The following is a 10,724-nucleotide window of genomic DNA, read 5'->3' as shown; positions in this document are numbered from 1 at the left end:
ATGCTTCATGCTTAATGGTTTCATTATACTTAAGAGTGGACACATTTTTGGATAAGTTGCATTATATTTGTCACAGTATTTTTTCAGGCTTGTCTCCTGTCACTAGATAACCTTGGTATGTTAAATGGAGCTACAATAGTTCTTTCCCCAATGAAATTGCAATGTGACAGTTTCTTTTATTATCACTTTGTCTTGTCTTTGTCGGTCTTCAAAGAAATGTCAGTGCTACAGTCAACCGTAGTTTAACCCTGGGATTAGTTTTCGCTGCCATGTACTTTATCCTACTGTGGATGTTCTGCCACGGAGTGGATGTCAGCTCTGTCACACAAAATGTAAACTGACAGGGTGTGATCTTTTTTTTCTGGACATTAATCTTTGTCTTTCAGTTTAGGTCGTTTGTACACATCCAAGTGTAATTAAAGGACTTTACAATAAAAGGTCACTAAATGAAATGTCATTTTGCAACACCCCTAATTACCAGACAAATTATTACAGTTTATCAGTGTTAGGACCTTGGCATTTAACCTATGCTAGACATCTGAATTATGTTCAGATTTGCACACTGAGCTAAATATTAGTAGATGTGACATTAATGCAGATGGTGTCTTTCAACATTTGACTTTTTGTGTTTTGTATAACAAATATGGTCTTACAGATAATACAATACTGGTTTTGCTTTGCTATATTTTCAACTGTTGACAAGTGTTTGTATTTGCTGTATTCATTTTCCTCTTCATCTTAGACCATGGAGTGAACATTAAATTACAAGTTGTGAACACAACACTGACATGTTTTTTAAGTTGTTGTTGTAAACCTGGAGTCCTGTTTCTGGCAAGCTGATGAATGTAAGTCTAATTTTCACTCTCTTTTAGCTCTGGGTTTGGTCCCTACCAGCTACTGAGGGAAATGTCTGGCTCTTGAGCTGCTAAACAATAATAATAATTATGATAATGCTTTTTATTTTTATAGCGCTTTTTAAGATACTCAAAGGCACTTTACATGGTAACAAAAACGATTCATGTGTTTACCAGGTGGTTGCTAACTGTCTGTCTGCAGGTTGATCCTGAGCCAAGACGCTTAACAGGAGAAGTCATGGCATCCTATCATTTCATATCATTGGGGTGCAACACACGCACAGTAAAGTCTGGTCTGCACTTGCTGAAAGGCTCAATAGCTGGATCACGTTCACAGAATATGGGGATGATTGATTCGTTTCACTATGGCGTCTGCAGTCGTGGGTGGGTCGAAGTATTTTTCATGTGGAAAATAAAATATGGGTGAGAATTACAATTCTGCAATTACTGAATAGATCTTTAATAAAGAACCATAAACAAATGTTTACTGTTTGAAAATGTTCTATTGTGTATCAGCTGCCAACTATTCAAGCACATACCTAAAAAGTTCTGTCAGGGCACCGAAAGAGCACCTGAGAGGACACTTATTTCTAGCGCCGTCAGCTGTAACCTTCCACTATCACAGCTCCAACTACGTTGTGTATGTGTGAAGCCCGGTCTCACACCGAACTCATCGAAATCCGGCACTTGGGCTGGTTTAACAGCGTTCGGCTGCGTCAGGGGTAAACACGGTGGGACAAGGACAAAAGTTAAGGCAACAAAAATCCATGTGAGGCAGGTGGGAGGGTGGTGGATGAGTCCAACAAGCACGGACTTTCACCCAAGAGAGTAACGTTCGCCTCCCATAAGATTCTAAAGCAAAACCCTGTTCTTTTTTCCTAAGCCTAACCACCAGTTTTTGTTGCCTAAATCTAACCATGTGTGTTTGTTGTTGATGGAAAAAAAAAAATCAATTCGCAGTGTTGTTTATTTTGAAAGAGACTGTACGTTAACGGTAAAGTCCCTATGAAAACGGAAGTATATCTTGACATGGTGTCCCAGAAGGTCAACTACCAACGCACCCAGGGTACCTTGTGCATTGTATGTGGACATGGAAAGTCCATGACCAAAATGTCAATATGTGACGAGGTCGGAGTGAGAATGTGTTGATGTGTCATACCACATAGATCCCATTGCCATTGGGTAAGAGACTGTGTCCCAGTCTTCATTTAATAGCCTTGATTCTGAGCAGAAAGTATACAGCCAGTTTAAGAGCTTTGTGTTGAAAAAAAGCTGCTGCGACTGTAAGCAACGTCATGAGAGCAGTGACAGTGAACCGAAACAGTAAAGCAGCAGGCCGAACAGCTAAACAATGAGCTGAAAGTCATTATAAAACTCTATAAAGCTGAGAGGAGCTGCACATTCAGGTGATAATTCCCTGCAGATTCATCACTATGAACAACCCCTCTCACAATGAAGCATTGTTTTCACATTTCATTTGATACATTGTTAGCATTAAAAATATCAATTATTTAAAGTGTCTCTGTAAATTACTGACGCCACCGTGACTCCATAGCTGTGTGCTGTGTACAGTTTGCCGTAGAGCTGAGTCAATTAGTCGACAAATCTGCAACTTTGATAACAAATTAATCATTAAAGTTTAAGTAAATTCACAGAATCCAGCTTCTCAATTTTTGCTCTTTTGTTTTTTTGGTCTCTTTTTCTTTGTCTTCTGTGATAGTAAACTGAATAGCTTTAGGATTTGCTTTTTGCTGCCTATACCAAATGTTTAATTAAGATAGTAGTACAAGTACATTAATTAACAATGAAAATAAGTGTTGAATGAACAAACTCCTATTCACTTGCATGCTTGGATGAGGCAATCTGGTGTTCAACATTAGTGAATTAAAATTGTCCAGTCGAAGAAATCTGCCCATTGATTTTATGACAGAATTTATCTCCTCATATGAAATATCATGAAATTTTGATAATAGACGCATGGGATTCCCTGTTATTGGCAACATTGACGTGTCAAAATAGAAATCCATAAACCTCCCTTGACAGTGCATTAAAGTGGACACATCCCCATGATTGATTAGACATCCAGCTGACAGATACCCAGCGATTGTTTACTGTGGTGGACCCTGGCAACGACTGGGCGTTTATTGCTGTCTGGTCCAGCAGTATTTCAACATTGCATCTCACTCCTCAGAGCCATCAGCAAGCAGGTTCACAGCAACCACACACTCCCAAGTAAGCAGTGTTGGTTTGTTAGCAAACTGCAGCACAGACCTGCTGTGTTTATGTGTGCCGCTGCTTCTCCAAACTGATGTTTTCACTTGCAGGTATATTGAATTTACAGGGAGAGTAAGGAATATCAATCTGGATAATTTATGGGTAATTATGCATCTCGCTGTGACGATGACTGAATTCCCTTCAGGTTTGTAAGTACACTTGGAGAAATAAAAACTGCTGTTTACCATGTTGGTATTGGAAAATGTTAGGCGTGTTAAACATTCAATGGATAATCACTTCAGTTGCATTTGTACTTTGTGTATTTTTTATTTCGTACAAGATTTTTGCATATGAGTGGCTCAGCTCTTCTTCAATCTCCTATTCATTATTCAAAACACAGCTATCTTTGCAAGAAAAGAATCTTGAATTTTAAAGCCCTGAATGTGGGGAGAGATGCCTTTTGCTGCTCTCAGGTGCTGCTAAAAACTTCTACAGCTCATTATCCATTCAAATCACAGTAGCACATCAGGTGAGAGTGACTGACAACAGCTCAAGATGGGAGCCACGAATATACGATGATACTGTTGACATCCTCCCCACCAGGAGTCCTTACATTGGAAAGAATCAATGTCAGACCGACAGAGCATCGCTTTCCCTTGCTGCATTTTCTGTGATGTGTGAGAATTTTATGCTTTCAATGACCCATGCTTTGCACTGTATCAAAAACAAGGCTCGGCCGAGTACACAGAAAGAGCAACATTACTTCCCCCCTTTTTCCGCTGTTTTGTCGACTGAAAAAACAAACAAAAAATGGATGTGGTTCTGTGAAGGTGATTGCATTTGTTATGTCTGGAAAATTCTGTACATTGTGTGAGGTATATTTTCTAACAAAGCCAGTAAACAAACTCATGTTTAGGGGCATCAGTTCTGCTTGAGATGGAGAAAAGAAGAAAAAAAATACTGCATTTCAACAAGACATCATCAGCTGTGTGGAGAGTGGGAGGATGTGCTCATTGAATTACTACACTTCTGCTGCTGCATTCAATAAAGAGTGACTCAAGCCTAGAGCGTGGTAGTTGGTTTGATACGTTTTTATTAAAGTAAATATGGCGTAAATGGGGCTGTGGGTGAGCTGGTACTTTCATACAGTCTCATCTATTCATTTCCTTTGAATCACATGGACCCAAACAGGTCCTGATGATGTCATGGTTCTCTGCATCATTAATATTGAAAGGTCATTTCCCCCTCTTGGAAGTCGTGTCTATCACTTGCTGAGTTCAATTTCCAATTTGCCACAAGACTGCCTGGGTCATTCCTACTATTTATCTGGGAAAAGACTACCTAGTAGTGTTGTAAAATTCCTCTGGAAATTAGCTGACGACTTCTTTTATTGTTTCCTGTGGAGCCTTTGATATGGACAGGCAGCACCATGTACCATTTAGTGTTCTCCTACTATAGTCTGACTCAAGTCACATTATTTTCAGTGAGGTAGAATATATTCAAAAACTGATCAAAAAGATTCTGATGCTCAAAATACTGACAATGTCACACACATGATAAACATAGACTTAAATGTCTAATGTGTAAGAGTTAGTGACATCTAGGGGTGAGGTTGCAGATTGCAAACAATGAGTGTTTATAAAGATGGACGTCTCCACTATCTCCCACTGTAAAAAACAATGAAGCGAAAATACATCCCAGATATTCACTGGTGACGTAATTTGGAGCCAGAGTTTGCACAGTAGCAATCTCTAAGGTATCAAGTTCCTGCCCGTACAACTGTTGGACCAATTACGAGGAACGTCATTGATCAGGAGCACATTGATTGACACATTGCTAGCCTTTATACAGTGTCGAATAACTAATTAAAACCAAACTTATGACAGACAAAGGAACACTTGAACATACATTAGTTTGATAAGAACAACCTGAAATGACTGAAACCAAAAAATATTTGTGAATAAATTTCGGAAAAATACATGACGTATACTTTGATTTTTTTTAGTTTGGCCCATGTTGAAGGCTGAAGACCTGTACTGCAGCCAGTCACCAGGGGGTGATTGAGATGTTTTGGCTTCACTTTTGAGGAGCTGTCATGCCGTCCATCTTTATTATACAGTATGTGATTGACATCACACCACCACACCAACTCAAATTTCTAGAGCCAGTAGTTTGTCTCTTCTGGGTTACTGCAGAGCAACATGGCAGACTCATTGGAAGAGTACGTAGATATAAACAACTCATTTTAAGGTAACAAAAACACCACAATTCTTATTTTCAGGTGATTACTAATGATTACTAAATTTACTAAATTTTAATTAAGTATATTAGTAAGCAAGAGCTATAATTTATGATGTGTGAATTAAACCAACTCAACTGCAACATGAAAAAATCATAAAATATGCTTTGCATAATCCATGCACTGCTATGTGCACGTGTCAGCGGCCAGGCAGCAAGGCAAAAGTCAGGTTCATTTATGGGACTGGAGTGTTGAGCTCCATTGAAACAATGCATTCTTTTCTTGGGCCGCTGTTTCTCAGAAGACACAAACTAATCAGTTGAGTATAGTGTGAGCAGTCGCCCAATGTCAGCTGGTAAAGGCTCCAGCACACTCGCAAGATAAGCGGTTACAGAAAGGACAGCACGATGGTACAGTGGTTAGCATTGTTGCCTCGCAGCAAGAAGGCTCCTAGTTTGAACCCGGGGTGTGGTTTGCATGTTCTCCCCATGTGAGCATGGGTTTTCCCCAGCTACTCCGGCTTTTTTGCGCAGTCCAATCTAAATTGGCTGTAGGTGTGATTGGTTGTTTGTCTCCATGTGTCAGCACTGGCAACATGTCTAGGGTGTACCCCGCCTCTTGCCCAATGACAGCTGGTATAGGGTGAGACCCATGACCCTTAACAGGATAGGTAAAATGAATGAATGAGTATAATTGTGGTTTGAATCCACCAACCGTCTGGGATCAAGAGTTAATATTACTCACTTTTTGTGAGTAATCAGTTGTTTAATGTGTTGAAAAATGTTAGGTATTCTTCTATCTTTACCTAATAAGTTTTAGTGTCTCATAGCTGTAAAATTTAGGTACTCAAGACATGAGATAAAATCTAAATCTACTTAATTGTTACCTCATATTTATTGTGTGGATTCTATAGGTTTGTTTTAACTGTGCAATAGATACACCGAAATCCTACACGCTGGACCCAAAGGAAGAAACATGCTTTGATTCAACGTATAAAAAAACCCCTCCATATATGCTGTAAAATGTTATTTTCAGGCTGCAGTAGTATTTGAATCATGAACACAGATTTGTTACAAGTCTCGAGATCAACAACTCACTGATTTTTTTTTCCCCCAAATCCAAAACTATCTCCAAAATTATATTTTCTTCTTTAGGCTGGTTTGTAGTGCTGTAATTAGGAACCTAAGGCTACAGTGGTTCTTTTATAGGCATAATTAGTTTTGAAACCTCAAAGAAGTCTTACTTTCTAAATCCTTCTATGCATTTTATTTTATTCTATTTCCATACCAATTATTTCACTTAAAGATGTGTCCTTGGTATAGGATATATAATGATATAATATTTTCTTTAACAAATAAAAGCCCAGCCGTGACATTTATATCTACATGTGTAGATTCTGTGTATAGAAATTGCACTTAGCTATCAAAAATTACAGATTTTTTTTAAAGCCTATGTGGCACTCAGGTGTCCTCGGAGCTCCTTGTTTAAAAAATGAAAGCCATACAGTAATGCACCATCTGATGTTACATATGCTTTCTTCAGGTCTTCAATATGAGTAATTTTGTGGCCTTGTGCATGTTTAGTGCTTGCAACAACAAAGCGTACACTGTATACTGTATATCTAAAGCATGCAGCCATTTGGTTTAAAAGCTTTTGATGGTGTCTGAACCTGTAACTCATTACAGCTTTGAAATGCATTATGTTTCATTTTGTGGCTTCCTCCACATTCTTCACCTTCCTTTTAGCTTGAATCCCATTTGGAAAGCACCAAATTAGGGCAGTCGCTCCCTGGAGAAGATTGGAATAAAACAAGGTTTCTGGAATAGTGTGTGCACTGTGAGTGACGAGTGTGTTTTCAGCCAGTGGTTTGCTGGTAATTGTGTTTTCAGTCAGTAATCATTGATTGTGTAAAAATGATTATGAACATGCTATTGTCTCCCCATCTGTGAAACATATCCAGGAACAAAGGTAATGTGATCACAAAAAAAAGCTGCAGGGAGAGCAGTAAAAGCAAATCACTTGTTTTAATACTGTCAACAGTTTCCCAGAGAAGTCAACATCACCTCCTCAAGTGGAGCTCTTGCTCTGCAACAAACACTTGTTTGACTTTGAGGGCCCCTCTCAGACTAAATACAAAGCTTCAGATGGGCACTTAAGATCTAAGTTTCAAAGGTAAAAGCAGACCATCTGAGGGAAATGGTTTGCTATCGAATGTGTCTCAGTGGTCCCACAACAAGCACAGAAGCATGTCATTCCTTCACTTCCTGCCCCTTCTAAAGCTGAGGAGAGGCACTACACCAGAGCAGAAGGCAACAGCCCAGTACCACACTCTAAACCAGCAGGTGGAGCTCAACAGACTGGTGATGACGGGTTAGTAGCAGTTGAGTCATGAGAGCTGCGACCTTCTCAATGCTCCAATCAGATAGCAAGGCTGCCTTCTGAGACCATGACATCACTGTCCCAACATCTACCTCTAGACATGTCTGATACGTCCTCCTGTGGGACTTTTTGTTAATTCAATGCGATAATGTATGTTTCTTTTCACCTCTGCCAGAAAGTCACAGTGAACGACTGCCATTGAGGATAATCATTAGCGCTACTGTTGACTCTCCTCTCCACCCCTTGGGCATTGCAGTGGGAGAGTGACGCCTACATTGCACCACACTCATTGCTAATCACGGAGGTACAAGGTCTTACTCGGGGAAGGGAGAGCCTGCAGATGACATCATGCAGCTCCATGGACAGCTGTCAGGATGAGTCAGGTGAATGTGGGCAGACTGAAAGTCGCTGTGTTCGTTATGTCAGGAAACAAAATCCTCCGTCGGTGAGGGAGCTTCCGATTCAGTCAATGTCAAAGTATGAGTAGCTGCACTGACAGGAAGCTATGATGTACAGTAATTTCCATGTCTGCAAAACAATAGATAACACAATTATGAAGAAGCTCACCTGTGGCTGCAATCACGAGTGTTTCTCTTATCAGCATGGAGCAGTGCCAGGACTGCCATTTGATAAGACATTGTCTCTCCTGAATAGAAATGTAAAACTAATCTATGGTATTGCTAAGCACAGAGCTCAGAAAAAAACATTAATAACATAAAACATATTCTTTCTATATTCTGGAGCATAATATCGTCATTACAAATATAAAAATTCCTTTTCTACTTTTTCAATCCACCATCGTGCCACAGTAGTGCTACAGATTTGCATGTGCTCAATTATACATTCAGTGTGTGACAAACATGTGCACTTCCTCTTAATGAGAAGGAATTATTTATAGCATGCTGTGCTCTTATCATTTGTCGGGCCCAACAGGTACAAAAAGATTGAAGTTCAAGGACACCCCAAACTTGTCCTCCCAGCAAGCTGTTACTTGGACAAACATTCATCATTCAAGCACGCAACTGCACCACATCTAATCCCTCTGCACAACCGAGTATTAATTGGATAAACAAATCTTTGCCACACTATGTAAGTGGCAGGTCCTCCTGTGTCTGACTGAAATTAATATCACACACAAGATAGTTCACTGATATATCTCAGTTTGCAGGAATTTATTATGCCTATTTAATGCATGACCCTTCAGTTTCGGCATGGTCAAAACTCTATGGAGAAAACAATTACTTGGCAAATTATTATTGCGCACACACAAAAAAAAAATATTCAGGAGTGTCTTTCCAGAAGATAATTATATTCTGAGGCCTTTATTAAGAGCTTTGTGAGTACATTTGTAAGCTCATTCTCTTCAGGACTGTAATTCATGCTGCACTGGTGGAGCTTCTTAATTAACACCTACTCCAGCCAACAAATAGAAGCGTGTTAGTTGTACTTGCCTGCAGAACAAAACACCATTGTTGTTTGTAATGTTCTTTGTGGCCACCTCCTTGAATTGCAGATGACTGTCTCCTCTTTTTCTTTGTATTTTTCCCTACATATATAAGTGGAGTTATCAGTTTGCATTGCTTTGGTATATTTGATTATATATTTTCTTTTGTAAATACACTTATCTCAAGCCAATGAGGTTTACCGAGCACACACACACACACACACACACACACACACTAATGGAAAGGTGCTAAAAGGATGCAGGCTGAAAAAACTTAATTACTAAATTACCAACTGGCAGACTCCTTCCAGTTACTCTATACAACCATGAGGTAAAATCTATTAGCATGCTACCACAGTTTAAAGGGACAGGGTATCCAATGTGTGTGTGTGTGTGTGTGTGTGTGTGTGTGTGTGTGTGTGTAAGGTGGAAAAGTGAGGCGGGAGGGGTGGCACCTGGTCTCTTTAGATAATCTATTTATGGCTTTCACACTTCATTAGGCCTGAACCAAAATACTTGGCTCTTGAATATGTTTATCAAATATCTCAATGTTATCAGTCACAGCTGCAACAAACCATAAAAGTGTGACATCTGCATACTGATCATAGCTTATATAGTTTTTCTTGACCTTGAAATTGTAAAATGTGTGCCATCTGCATGCCATCTCGGGCGATCTGAATAAAAGTCGCATCCGGAATGTCAGTGCTGCAGTAGATGGGTGTTTATTATATATTAATAAAATATGAGAAAACCAAGGTACAACCTGCTCATTGTGTGTGTGCACCTGATGCTGTGTCAGGTGACATGACACCGTCTTCCTCTGGGGTCTTCAGCTGAATTTGTTTATCCAACATGTGAACCCAGTGACTTTAAAAACAAATCTTTAAATTAATGATAGGCATGGGGTGTGTGCAGTAGTATATTATTTCAGAGAAGCTGCTCTGATTTTTTTTTTTTTTGACAAACCAAAAGAGAGCAAACAAAGGGAACACACAATATGACAGCAATAAAAACAGACTATGCACTACTAAATAGTTTTAAATCTGACACATCTGACACCTTAAAAGACGTGGCTTTGACTTTGAATAGACAAACAAGAAAATAAGGTGACAGGTCTACCATTTACAAAATATGTCACCTATTCTGCCAAATAAGTGTACGTGGAGGAAAAACACTTTGAGGATTACTGTTGCATTTGATTTGAGAAGATTTAGTAATAGACAAAAAGTAATATTCTCCCCAAGTGGATAGACAACATATCACTTGAGAATGAAACCCTGCACCTAAATCATTTTTATTGTAGTGAACAAAAAAATAGTGTGCTATGGGGGTTAGAGCATATTATGAATGATCCCATTATTCCAAGGGTGGAATAATGGGATCAGTTTTTGATTAATTTGGGTCGCGGGTTTTGACATGCTACAGCTGGACAGTATTAGAAAACTGAAGAGAAGTGACAAAGGCGCAATTAAATTCCCTACAACAGAGAAGAATTAAAATCCCTAACCATGAAATGATTTACAAGACGGAAATATGGTACTTTGTGTGTTGCCTTGTTAAAATTACCTAAGAAGAGTCCTGGATCAAACACCAG

The sequence above is a fragment of the Epinephelus lanceolatus genome, chromosome 7, assembly GCF_041903045.1.
Source record: "Epinephelus lanceolatus isolate andai-2023 chromosome 7, ASM4190304v1, whole genome shotgun sequence".
Lineage (NCBI taxonomy): Eukaryota > Metazoa > Chordata > Actinopteri > Perciformes > Serranidae > Epinephelus > Epinephelus lanceolatus.
This window is presented reverse-complemented; position numbering follows the sequence as displayed.